The sequence below is a fragment of the Silene latifolia genome, chromosome 3, assembly GCF_048544455.1.
Source record: "Silene latifolia isolate original U9 population chromosome 3, ASM4854445v1, whole genome shotgun sequence".
Lineage (NCBI taxonomy): Eukaryota > Viridiplantae > Streptophyta > Magnoliopsida > Caryophyllales > Caryophyllaceae > Silene > Silene latifolia.
This window is the reverse complement of record NC_133528.1, coordinates 45,551,874-45,566,680: the sequence shown is the minus strand read 5'-3', so window position 1 is coordinate 45,566,680 and position 14,807 is coordinate 45,551,874. Positions and strand designations below refer to the sequence as shown.

Sequence of the window (14,807 nt, the reverse complement as noted above, 5' to 3'; positions counted from 1 at the left end):
ATCAACTGATCACCACCGTCACACGACAGTAATGTCAAACTCTAGTCAGCCAATCATTACCGATTAATGTGGATCAGTTGATAGTAAAATATTACTTTTCCTTATGTATTCTTAACATGAGATTTAAACACGTGATCGCTATTGTCGAGGACACATACTCCAACATAAAAGTATACATAAGCTTTGATTTTATTCTCGTGACGTACCTCATTTATTCTTTATTATTCTAATCTTCGATTACAACGTTTTGTGAAGTTGTGCATAAGAAGTTTTTCTGCCTCAAAATATTATTTTCGAAAAAGAATGATATACCTACCCGGATTTTTGACTTTTCTAAGTTATGTTTTGCGCAAATCAAATAGTAATGCTTTGAACTTGGCCTATAGTGACATGTACCATCCTATGACGGATTACTTGTAAGATTCATTAACCTCTTATTAGACATTTCTAATAACTATTTTAAATTTAGTTTAGTCATAAAGTAACTAGATCTTATGTATGCATAAGAAAAGGGACAAAGTAAGAAGAAATCTATCGACTTACAAAGGAGTGCCGCACGGTTATACTAATTGGTCTCCTAACAAATTAGTCTTCGTAAAAACCGAGTGCTCCAAGGATGAATTTAGACCCAATGGTAGGATCTACTCCTCAAGGAATTGTACCAAGATAATCACCCTTAATACATATACTAATTTAGTTACTAGAAATTTAGTATATGTTCCTTTAAAAGTTTACTAATATAAAATTATTACTACTACCTAGTAATGTGATGTTTATATTAGTATTTCTATGATGTTTTATTTTGCATCTCAAACCAATTTTAGAGAGCTAATGAAGAGAAAAACATTAGAATGAATTTACTATAAGAAAAACAATTCTTATGGTAAAGAGTGGAGAGGGGGCCGGGTGGTCTTGGGAAGCAAGGCCAATCCTTGCTTATATTTTCTCACAATTGTTCTTCACAAGAAAACCTAAAGTGAGCATTCCCAAACCCATGCTTTATAGGGTTGTCTCAAGCATTTAAGCCAAAAGCACAATTGTCTCCCACTCATGGGAAAAACCGGTTTCCTCATGTAAAATGGGATTCCATTTTAAGTTTGTATTTTGTCAATTGTAATTTGTGACATATGTGACATGTTACTAGACATGTGACTATGTAATGCATTTTTAACTTATTAAAAATCATTACATACAAAATAAATCACATACAATAACACAAATAGCAATACATGATTACATATACTTAAAATGGACCATTTAATTATAATTTACAACACCTTGCAATTATAATACATTATTCATTCTATTTATAATTGTTTCAATAAACAATAATAAAGTTTCAGTAATAAAACATATTTTCGATTTTAAATGATTAATTAACTTGTATCATTATACAATTAATTAATTGATCAATTAAGAGTGTTACCCTAGAGGTATGACCTTAAGGGATCAATTGATCACCACCGTCATACGACAGTAATGTCAAACTATAGTCAGCCAACTATTACTGATTAATGTGGATCAGTTGACAATAAAATATAACAGTCCCTCATGCATTCTTATTATGAGATTTAAACATGTGATCGCATTATTGTCGAGGACACATCCTCCAACAATCTCCCACTTGTCCGCGACAAGTGTGCGTCACCAATTCTCTTGTCCTATTACTATCTCCCACTCAATGCAAGGTGTCTTGTAGGTCGTACTTGCATTTGATCATATCATGAGTAGTTTCCTCGATCTGGAGAATAACTGTCTGACCGGAATTATCTACTGTAGATACCTTCCGAGCGTGGCCACGCATTTCCAGTTCATTACTCCTCGAGTGGCCTTGAGATATAAGATAACCCTGACTAGGGGTGGACAATTCCTATTGCACTTTTCCCTTCGAATAGCCACAGCTCATTATAACCCAAAACGTGCCCATTTCACCCCAATTACGAAGGTCATAGAACACAAATCAAAGTCACTCTGAAACTGTGCCATCTTAGGCGAAAAGTCTTTAGTCAAAGAATCGACTCATAAGAATACTATAGTAGCTCTCGCCACGACAAGGCTATAAAAATTTCCAGAACTCTATAAGCGGTCATAAGCCCGACAGAGTGTCCCATACAGTCTACCTATGTGATCGACTAGTCATCTCTCATGACTCCATGACACTTGAACTCGCCATCAATCGCATCACACTCTAGTTACTTCGAGACATCACCTCATGTAAGTAACTATGGGCGATTACTATGTCAATCTAGTTCACTTTAATAGGGTTCAATATTGTCTCAACAACCCATTTTGATATGACAAAGTAATAAAAAAATTTAAAAGACAAATGCGATTATCATATATGAACAAATAAAACAACATTTTATTTCATATCAAATAATCTAGTACAAATTTATCATACGTTTAAGGCCCATGGAGACAACATGTCCATCGTGTTTAGCCTGCGATAAAGGCTTGGTAAGAGGATCAGCCAAGTTATTATCTGTCCCAACCTTACAAATCACAATTTCCTTTATTTCAATAAATTCTCTAATAATACGAAATTTTCTGAGTACATGTCTAGATCTATTACTAGACTTGGGCTCTCTAGCTTGGAAGATTGTCCCATTGTTGTCACAATAGAGAGTAATGGAATCCTTGGCGGTTCCTATCCACACGACTTCCTTGGCAGCTTCTGATGTTGCAACGTACTCAGCCTCCCTAGTAGAATCCGCAATCACAGCTTCCTTGAAGCTTCTCCAGCTTACAGCACCACCATTGAGCATGAAAACATACCCACCTTGGGATTTCATGTCATCTCTATCTGTTTGAAAGCTCGAGTCTGTGTAACCCTTAACACATAGCTCAAAGTCTCCTCCAAACACTAAGATAGAATCCTTAGTCCTTCGTAAGTATTTAAGGATGTTCTTAACAACTATCCAGTGGCTCTCACCTGGATTATCTTGATATCTACTTGTCATGCTTAAAGCATACGAGACATCTGGACGAGTGCATATCATGGCATACATGATTGATCCAACAGTGGAAGCATAGGGAATCATCTTCATGCGTTCAACATCTTCGGGTTCGGTGGGTGATTGAGACTTGCTCAAAATTATCCCACTACCCATAGGAATTAAGCCTCTCTTAGACTGGTCCATGTTGAAGTGTCGAAGAACCTTGTCAATATAAGATTCTTGACTTAATGCCAATATCCTTTTGGGTCTATCTCTATAGATCCGGATACCTAATATGCGTTGTGCTTCTCCTAAATCTTTCATTAGGAAATGATTTCCCAGCCACTCTTTGACGGAGGACAACTTAGGAATGTCATTTCCAATAAGCAGTATGTCATCCACATACAATATTAGGAATACAACATTGCTCCCACTAAAGTTCATGTATAAACATGGTTCCTCAACACTTCGAGTAAAACCATTTTCTCTTATAACATAATTAAATCGATGGTTCCAACTCCTTGATGCTTGCTTAAGACCATAAATGGATCTCTTAAGCTTGCACACTTTGTCAGGATTTTCGGGATCTACAAAACCTTCAGATTGCATCATATACACCTCCTCTTCTAAACGCCCATTTATAAAGGCGGTCTTGACATCCATTTGCAATATTTCATAGTCATGAAATGCGGTGATCGCTAACAGTATCCGAATGGATCTCAGCATGGCTACGGGGGCAAAGGTTTTGTCATAGTGAAGACCATGAACTTGGGTAAAACCTTTTGCCACTAGCCTAGCTTTGTAGACATCAATATGTCCTTCTATGCCATTCTTTACCTTAAAGATCCATTTACATTGAAGAGGTATTACTCTTTCAGACAAATCCACCAAGTTGCAAACTTGATTTTCATGCATAGAAATCATTTCGGATTTCATGGCTTCAAGCCACAAAGCTGAATTGGGACTAGAGATTGCAGCTTTGTAGGTGGCGGGCTCATCACTTTCTAGAAGTAACACATCAAGACTCCCATCCTCTTGGATAAGTCCAACATATCTATCAGGATGGTGAGAAACTCGACCCGACCTTCTTGGTTGAGGAATAACAATAGAATTAGACGACGAAGGAACGTCTTCTTGAGCCTCTACTTCGGTTTGTGGCTCTTGAACTTTATTAAGTTCAAAATTTCTCCCACTCCGTCTTTTAGAAATAAACTCATTTTCTAAGAATACAGCCTCACTAGACACAAACACTTTGTTTTCATGAGGTTTGTAGAAGTAATAGCCTCGGGAGGTATTGGGGTAACCTACAAAGATGCATTTTTCGGATCGTGGGGCTAGCTTGTTGTCTGTCTTTACTTTGACGTAAGCATTACATCCCCAAATCTTCATATAGGATATATTAGGAACCCTTCCTTTCCTTATCTCATATGGAGTCTTTTCGGCTGCTTTTGTCGGACTATTGTTCAATGATTTGATTGCGGGTTGGATTGCAAATCCCCAAAACGAGTCGGGTAAATCGATTTGACTCATCATAGATCGAACCATATCTAGTTGTGGTGTACCGGGTGGAGTGAGTTGTGACACAATGCCACAACCCTTCAAGTGTGAATCAGATTCATTACTAAGATACTCTCCACCACGATCGGATCGTAGTGCCTTTATCTTCTTGTTCAATTGGTTTTCTACTTCATTTTGAAATTCTTTAAATTTCTCAAAGGCCTCACTCTTGTATTTCATTAAGTAGATATACCCATATCTACTTAAATCATCGGTGAAGGTAATGAAGTAGTCATAATTACCCCTAGCGGTGATAGTCATTGGTCCACATTTATGTATAAGACCTAATAATTCACTAGCTCGTGTCCCTTTACCACTAAAAGGATTACGAGTCATTTTGCCTAGGAGGCAAGATTCGCATATACCATATGATTGAAAATCAAATGGTTTAATAACATTAGTTGAAACTAATCTTTTAATACGATTCTCGTTAATATGACCTAATCGATAATGCCAAATGTACGATTCATTTGGATCACTTGATTTGAGTCTCTTGGATTGTATGTTATAGATGTCTTTACATGGATTTGAAGTTTCTAGAACATAAATGCCATTTACAGAAGAGCCTCAGCCTATGACCAAGTCATTTCTAGAAATGATACAACAATTGTTTTTAATGGCAAAATCAAAGCCCTCTATGTCTAACATAGCAATTGAAATAATGTTCTTAGAAAGAGAAGGTACATAAAAACAATTATGCAAATACAACTCAAATCCATTTGCCAAAACAAGTACATAAGTTCCCTTGAATGTGGCCTCTACTCTAGCTCCATTCCCAAGTCGAAGATCAACATCGCCCTTGCTCAGCTTTTCCACGTTTCTTAGCCCCTATAAATGATTACAAAGGTGAGAACCGCAACCGGTATCTAATACCCACGTTGTATTGGAAGTAAAATTTACATCAATAACATAAATTTCAGAAGGAATTTTACCGACTGGAATAACAAGTCCGTCCCTAATATTTCCCAAATATATGGGGCAATTCCTCATCCAATGTCCCATGCCATGACAATAATGGCATTCATCATCAAGTTGGGCTCCTTTGATAGTCCCACTAGCCATCTTATTCCCATTGTTGAACTTTCTACCTTTCTTCCCCTTCCTTTTGAACCATTTCCCTTTAGTTGCAAGAGCTTGCTTGCTAGGACTCCCACTAATTTCGGCATTCCTTTCTTCTAAATATAAGGATCCCATAGATTTAGTGAGATGGTCTTCCCGAGACACATTCACAAAAGATCTAGTCATAGTAGGAGGTATGGAGGAAGTAATGAAATTAAGGTTTCCGTCGGAACCGATCCCAAAATGAAGCTCTCTAGTTGTACCGAGGTTGTTGTTGGAGCCAATATCGTCAAATAAGTTATGACAAGACTCAATGATAATAGGTGTTGTTGGATTGATAGGATCCATTGAAAAAACTACAAAATGGAGGTAAAGGAAATTATTAACATTTGTCATTTTTAATCATACTTGTAAACACTTTAAACAAGTTTTAAGCATTTATATAGTGACCTCTACCCAACTATTATAAATGATCCCGAGATCCAAATTCATATCAATTCGGGCACGGTGAGCCGATTCATCCCTAATTAATATAACTTGGTGGATTAACTCTTTAATCGATTCTACTTCTAGAACTCTCGGTCGATAAAATTACTTTAATATTTATCTTAAGCCCGGAACACATGCGGCTATGGTCGCGATTCCGTTGAGCTCAATCCAAATTTCGATGTAATAACAATTTACTACCCACTTACCCAACGTAACAAGTTTAGTACCTCGGTGAGCCAAGCCTACTTCCTTATGAAATTGGGATTCATGATTCTACTATTTGGTAAGGCTAATTCTCAATTATTATTTAGTGAGAGGTCTTGTCAATTTATTATCTATCACGTTTTAAGTGAACTAAAGCGGTGAACTACGATAATTATAATTGACACGGTCGATGACTCGATAAAATATGATATGCATGTGTAGTTATGGCGATTTGGCTATGCATGCAAACATATTAAACAAATGTAAAGCAAAGCAATAAAATCCTAGTATGGCCTTCCTAAAATAGTAAATCTAATAAACTATTTACAAATTCCGAAACCAACTTCTTTGGTCTCTTGAACTTCATTTGGCACGCACTCCAAGGCAACACCGTCTTTGTTAGAACGCCTTTCCGAATGGCACCGTCTTCAAGGATCTCCGGGATAAATAAATTACATAGCTTTTCTACTTTATACATTATAAAAACAAAAACAAAAATAAAAATAAAAGTGATACGAGATCACATTAATTACAACCGAATCGATATCCCCATTCATTTCGGGAAATATCAAATAAAAAATTAAGGCCATACTAAGTACAAATTACATAATTCAAAATTATATAAAATTAAAATATGACAATCATAATAAAAATGCAGCATTAATATATGTATGAAACATGCCATGTGATGTGCCAAATCGCCCTATTTAAGCTAATATCATATATTCGGTCCGGTTTTATGGATAATTGTGACTATTAACTTATTAAAATCACACAATATTACATAAATCAAATCTATGTCCAAGTTAATTACCCCAACCTTCTTAGGACTCAAAAATTTAGTCTTTACTAAATATTTGACAATAATTCAACTTGATATTTTATTATTGCTCTTTAAACATCTTTTATTCATAATAATAAATAAATAATTCCCATTAAGCCATAAAATTCGAAAATTTTAAAATCATAATTTTGTATATTATGGAAAATTCCCAACATTCCAAAATTTTAATAAAAATTTGCCCATAGAATATATTCAACTTATTTCACAAATAAATCGCATGATATGTAACTTTAACCCCTTAATTCCAAATTAAACATAAAAATTATGTAAAAATCAAAATTAAAATTTTGAATATTCTATATAAATTTCTAGAACCTGGAAATGACAAATTTTCAAGCCCAAAAATCGAATTTACAATTATGATATTTAAAGTTCCTATTTATCAATTTTACAATATAAAATCAATAAACATCCAAATTAAATGAAATTTGACATAAAACTTTAGATATGATGTTCATATCACATATACAACACTGGGAAAAAATTTCATGCCATAAAATTCATTTTAGCTATTTTTGCTAAAATAGTCACTATTTATGTGATTTTTACATCTAAAAATCATAAATCATGTAAAATAAAACCATTTTATCTCAAAATTTACATACAATGTGTAAATGTGGCATGTGACAACATACTAAAATTTTATGGACAGAATCGAAGTCTAACAAATTTTAACCAAAATACCTCTATTTAATCAATTTTTATCATGCAAAAATCATAAATCATGCAATATAAAACACTTTTATACGAAATTTTACATACAATGTGTAAAATATTCATGTGAGGTTGCGTAAAAATTTCAAGGTCAGAATCATAGTCTAACTAATTTTAGTATTTTAAGAGTCATTTTATTCAATAAAATGTAATAAAAATACAAAAAATCATATTAAAGAGCAATAAAATACCATAAATCATCAAAATGACCTAAAATCAATTTAGGACCAGAATGTTATTCATGCAAAAATTCGTGGTATTTATCCTCATAAATCACAAATTTCTAGTTTTATATGTTAACATATTAACTCGGAAAAACAATGACCGATTATGCATGCAACAACCATTGCTCTGATACCAATTGTAAGATTCATTAACCTCTTATTAGACATTTCTAATAAATATTTTAAATTTAGTTTAGTCATAAACTAACTAGATCTTATGTATGCATATCAAAAGGGACAAAGTAAGAAGAAATCTATCGACTTACAAAGGAGTGCCGCACGGTTATACTAATTGGTCTCCTACCAAATTATTCTTCGTAAAAACCGAGTGCTCCAAGGATGAATTTAGACCCAATGGTAGGATCTACTCCTCAAGGAATTGTACCAAGATAATCACCCTTAATACATATACTAATTTAGTTACTAGAAATTTAGTATATGTTCCTTTAAAAGTTTACTTAATATAAAATTATTACTACTACTAGTAATGTGATGTTTATATTAGTATTTCTATGATGTTTTATTTTGCATCTCAAACCAATTTTAGAGAGCTAATGAAGAGAAAAACATTAGAATGAATTTACCATAAGAAAAACAATTCTTACGGTAAAAAGTGGAGAAGGGAGCCGGGTGGTCTTGGGAAGCAAGGCCAATCCTTGCTTATATTTTCTCACAATTGTTCTTCACAAGAAAACCTAAAGTGAGCATTCCCAAACCCATGCTTAATAGGGTTGTCTCAAGCATTTAAGCCAAAAGCACAATTGTCCCCCACTCATGGGGAAAACCGGTTTCCTCATGTAAAATGGGATTCCATTTTAAGTTTGTATTTTGTCAATTGTAATTTGTGACATATGTGACATGTTACTAGACATGTGACTATGTAATGCATTTTTAACTTATTAAAAATCATTACATACAAAATAAATCACATACAATAACACAAATAGCAATACATGATTACATATACTTAAAATGGACCATTTAATTATAATTTACAACACCTTGTAATTATAATACATTATTCATTCTATTTATAATTGTTTCAATAAACAATAATAAAGTTTCAGTAATAAAACATATTTTCGATTTTAAAGGATTAATTAACTTGTATCATTATACAATTAATTAATTGATCATTTAAGAGTGTTACCCTAGAGGGATCAACTGATCACCACCATCATACGACAGTAATGTCAAACTCTAGTCAGCCAACTATTACTGATTAATGTGGATCAGTTGACAATAAAATATAACAGTCCCTCAAACATTCTTATTATGAGATTTAAACATGTGATTGCATTATTGTCGAGGACACATCCTCCAACATTACTCCGTATTAAAGTTTTCGAGAAATTTGAGACAATGACCTTTTGTTGAAGTTTTAATATAACACTTAGTTTTTGAGTCAAGTTTGAGTAAAATTTCATTAGAGTTGAGTTTTGAAGTTGCATCATTTTTACAAAGTTCATCGTTTTCCAAGTGTGCTAATAGGGCAATTTTAAAGTGTCGACCATTGATTTGCTATCCCCTCAATGTTAATTGATTTGCTATCTTTTTATATCCGTTCTGGCTTGTTTTAATTCCTATCATCCTTATCCGTTGAGTTAACCCAGTATATCCGGGCATAGAGTTGTGTGAGTCCCAAAGGAGTGTTTTCTCACCCTAGCCCTTAGGCATATGTTTCCGACAAGATGAGTGATTTTAGACATAGTCATCAAGTTTGATAAATTAGGAACACTAGGACGGTAGTTGGCCCATGTAATGCTTCGAATATGGTGAAAATTCATGAGAGACGACTTATAAATGATGAGTGGAGTGCAATCAAAATTAGATACTTAGCGATTGTATGGACTCATAGATAGTGAACACAATTTGAGGACATGTGAGAGTGACCTTTTGAGCACAACTCAGATGTTTTGGTTAGCATATGGTTGAGTTAGAACTTGTAGAATGATGAGGGAATAGTTAGGGAACTAGGGGTAAGAGAGAGCGATGACATGAGCTTATAAACGTTGTGGAGAACGTGAAATGTGACCTGAGGAATGGTATAAATTTGGGATAAATGGTGATAAGATTTAGGAATCTGGAATACGAGATAGAGAGTACTAGGGCAAGAGATGAGTTGGAGACTTTGCAAGTGGTAACCCGACATTCAATGAAGAATGTTTTTCAAATTTCGAGTGAATCCGTGTGAAGTGACCTAATTATGGATGAATTGAGTTCTAATAATCGGGATATACATAATTGTGGATTTGGTAATACCAAGTCTGGTTGTGTAGCCATGAGAGTAAGAGTGGGGTATAATGTGACCGTTAACCTAAGTACATAGGCATGAGATGTGAGAGTGGTTGTGTCGGATTCCGACCCTGAGAGTGGTAGTATAGACTTTATCAGTAAAAATTGCCTCCCAAGCGTTATCGTGAAATGCCCACGGTGTACATCGTGATTTTGTTGTAGTGCTTGAGTGAGTGATGATGTCGTTGCTATTCCTTGAGAGTGATGAGTGATTAAGCCGTGTCCATGAAATAATGCAAGCGTTGTGTTTACCGATGCGACTAGAGTGTCACACTACGGTGCAGTTGTTGCTGATGAAATGGTAGGTTTGTGTTGGTAGTATACCTCAGATGTTTTGTTTAAGTTGTATAGTAATGATGGCCATGAGGCCAATTACCGTGTTTGATTCGATTGTTTAATGGTATATGAGTCATCATCGGGATTTATTAGCATCTATGTGATGGAATACGAAGGTTTAGAAATGGGTTTGGGAACGGAAATGTTATACCCAGGTGACACTCGAGCGAGTGAACTATGCACTCGACCGAGTGGCCGCCTACTCGGCCGAGTGACCCCCCTACACTCGACCGAGTGGTCTGCTTTGACCCTTGCCTTGTTGATATTTGACCAAATATTGAGCATGTACCCTTGTTTCATGGTTTATATTAGTTGACTTGTGTTGGATGACCATGATTGACCTCACATGTGTGATATGTGTGAATTGTTTAGGTTTGACCATATGGTGTAGAATTTTGCAAGAAATAGAAATCGTTGATTCGGCATGAGTTGGTTGATGACATAATTGATGTGACCATAATTAGCGCATATTTAGCCCCCGAAATAGCCTTATTCCCATGCTTTTTAGTGCTTATTTGGGTCATTTCTTATCTTTAGTTCTTTGTTTTGCATATTCTTTGAGATTTTGATCCCTTGGTAGGAAAGGAGTAAGAATCTTGCATTTTCATGGCAAAACGAGACTAAATTGATCGAATTCAATGACCAAGCATCAAGGAGAGACAAGATTAGAAGGCCTTTGTACATATTATAGTAGAAGAGCAAAGTTGAGAAAGGATCCTTGAGTCCCCAAGGAAATCCCCAAGGAATTTATGAAGAAAAGGGAAGAAAAGAAGAAGATTTGTTGGTGACTGACAATCCGAGCGGATTGTCACCAATCCGTCCGTCCCGCAGCAGCACAATCCGAGCGGCTTTGCCTTAATCCGCTCGGATTTCACCTCCACAATTCGACCGGATTCCCTTGAATCCGGTCGGATTCCAACGCCAGAATCCGCCCGTCCCGACCTTATTCCGCCCGGATTCCAGCACAGCACGGATTGTCTTCTCCAAGCCACGAAGAAAGAAGCCCTTCTCTCGAAAAATACCGGCTCCTCCTTGCTCAATCTAAAAAGTGTAATTACTAGTTTAGCCCTTAGTTAACCCTAATGCATCCTCCCTAATTTCCACTCTAAATACCCCATTAGTCTAATTAGGAGAGCATGTTCTTCTTATCAATAATTAGGGTAGTTAATATCAATCAAATCTCTCTTTAATATTGTAATCAAGTATTAATCAAGTTTTAATCCAAGTTTTAGTTCTTTAATCTCTCTTTTGTTCATCCTTTATTTTGGGTAATTGAAGATTATTTGGGTTATTATTGGGAGATTGACAACCTCTCAATCAAGCATTCAAGTACTTCTTTTATCTTTGCTTTATTATTGGAATCATTAGTAGGTATAATCTCTTAATCCCTTTTTAATTATTGTTAATTACTTTCATTTATTCATCATGTTTCATATTGTTGGTATGATTGACAACCTTGCTAGCATGATCAACATGATAATGAGTGAGTAGTCTCTTAGCTAGGGTTAATGGGTGATTAGGGGAAACCAACATGGGGAATGATTCATGCTTAATCTAATATGCTTTCATGTTTTATTTGCTTGCTTGTTTTGATTTCAACTCATGCACATGTTATATTTGATGAAATGCTAAGCCTATGAATCCTTGCATTTACTATCATCTTCTATCTTTTCAATGAGACTTGTAAGACATAACCCAACTCGAGTCTCATTAGACCATGCATGTTGTTGAGTAGGGAAGATTAAGTCGACTTGTAGGTGTTGTACAATCTAATCGATTCGGCTCCGGGACCCAAACTTTCCTAGGATTGTAAGATATAACCCAACTCAATCCATCACAACAATAATTGCTTGCTTATAATTTGAGAACATGTTTGTATGATCATATCCCATGATTCCCCTATGATCCCATGACACCCTAGTGCCTTTAATCAATTATTTGCACCCCTTTAATTCATCTTGCTTGTTTATTTTCATTGCTATTTTAGTTTAGTAACCTTCTACATCAACCCAATTTGTGACACCCCTTAGACACCGCTAGTTGCAATAGAAATCTCATTTCAATACCCGTCCCTTGGGATCCGACCTTTACTTGCCTCTTTACTAATTGTAGAGTTGTTTGTGAAGCTATAAATTGTGTTTTGATTCGACCGTGACCCAACGACCACATCTTAATTTGTGAACACTTAGCGGACACGCATCAAAAATGGCGCCGTTGCCGGGGACGGTGTTTGTTTGATTTAGATTTCTTTTTATTGTTATTAGTTGTGTCTTTCTTCGCCTTGAGGAAGTAAAACTCCTCAAGGTTTGTTCTAATTGTTTTCGTGTTGTTTGATATTTTGCATGTCTAGAAGGTTACAAGGTGATTTGTTACCTTTTGACCGTGAAATCGAAAGAACCTTGACGAACAATAGGAGACTTGTTAGGAGGAATTTAAGAGGTATTAGTGAAGTTGTTCAACCCACTAGTGAGTTTGTCAATCCTTTCGCAATAGAAGGAGAAGAGAACCCATTACACAATACCCCACAAAATCCACCTACAATGCCTAAATTCTCGTCACACTCCGTACCCACCGAGGATAATCTACCAAATGGTACTCCTACACCGCAACATCTAACCGGAAATTTTATTGCCAAGTCCGCCTTCATCCAATTAGTTGAGAGGAGCCAATTTGGGGGGATGCCTAGTGAGGACCCTCATTCTCATATGGAAACCTTTTGCAACTATTTTGATGCTATCTCTCAAACGGGCGTGACTCAAGACCAAATTAGATGGGTCTTATTTCCTTTCTCTTTAATCGGCACCGCGAAGCAATGGTTGAAGGGCCTTGATAAGGCCACCCTTGGAATAGATTCTTGGAAGAAGTTGGCTCTAGCTTTCTACAAAAAATTCTACCCACCGGAAAAGACTAACATGCTAAGAGCTCAAATTACGGGTTTTAAGCAAAGGGATGAAGAGTCTTTGTATGAAGCTTGGGAGCGGTTCAAGGAAATTTGTCGCTCATGTCCTCACCATGGACTTAGCGAATGGTTTTTGGTACAACAATTTTGGAATGGTTTATATGAAGATTCTAGGAACATTCTCAATATGGGATCAAATGGAATATTCAGCGAAGTTGATGACAATCAAACATGGAACAAGATTGAGGAAATGGCGGTCCATAACTCACAATATAGTAGACCTCGCAAGGCTACTAGAGGAGGAAAGCATGAAGTGGACTCCGTTACTCAATTGGGTGCTCAACTTAGTGCTCACATTGACACAATAAACTTGAAGTTTGAACAAGCTATGGCTAGACTTGAGGAAAACTCAAAATCATCAAAGCATCATGTTAATGCCATGACGGCATCGTCATCAATCCCAAGTGGGATATGTGAGAATTGTGGAACTTTGGGACATGACCAAGGTGAATGTAGGGGAACAAATGAACAAGTGAATGCTTTCCAAGCATACAAGAGTGGTACCCCTTATTCCAACTTTTACAATGAAAACACCAAATTCCATCCAAATCTCTCATACAAAAGCCAAAATGTTCAAAACCCTCAAACAACATACACTCCACCACCCATGAGAAACCAAAATCAAAGACCCTTTTACAATCAAAACCAAGGTTACCAAAATCAAAATCCATACAATCACCAAAATGACCAAGGCTTTGATGTCCAAAAAGCGGTCCTCCAAATGCAAAAGAATCAACAAGAATTTTTCACTCAAATGCAAAAAGATAGCCAAGCAAAGGAAACCACCATCAACAACATTCTAGCTTACACCAAGATGTTGGAAACACAATTGACTCAACTAGCATCTTCAAGCTCACAAAGACAAAAGGGGCAATTACCACCTCAAAGTAATCCCCCTAGACATGAAACGGTTAGTGCCATTCACTTGAGAAGTGGTACAAGGTATGAAGCACCGAAGAAGCAAGTTGAGGATGAAGTTGTGGAAGCTAGTGAAAAGGAAGAAATTGTGCAAAACTCCAAAGATGAAGAATCATCAAAAGAAGAAAGTTAAAAGAAAAATGAAGACAAGGCCAAGGAGAAGGAGCCCATTGTGATTAGACTCCCTTTTCCAAGTCGTCAAGCCAAGCCCAAATTTGATGATCAACTTGGAAAGTTCATGGAAATTGTGAAGAATTTGGAAGTCTCATATC

General features: G+C 35.9%; 1 non-coding gene across 1 annotated transcript; it reads right to left on the bottom strand.

Annotated features, from left to right (window-relative positions):
• Positions 1-13,570: 13,570 nt before the first annotated feature.
• Positions 13,571-13,677, bottom strand: LOC141650692 (small nucleolar RNA R71). Its single transcript, XR_012546710.1, has one exon. It is a non-coding gene; the product is annotated as a small nucleolar RNA R71 (small nucleolar RNA).
• Between the last annotated feature and the right edge of the window lie 1,130 nt (positions 13,678-14,807).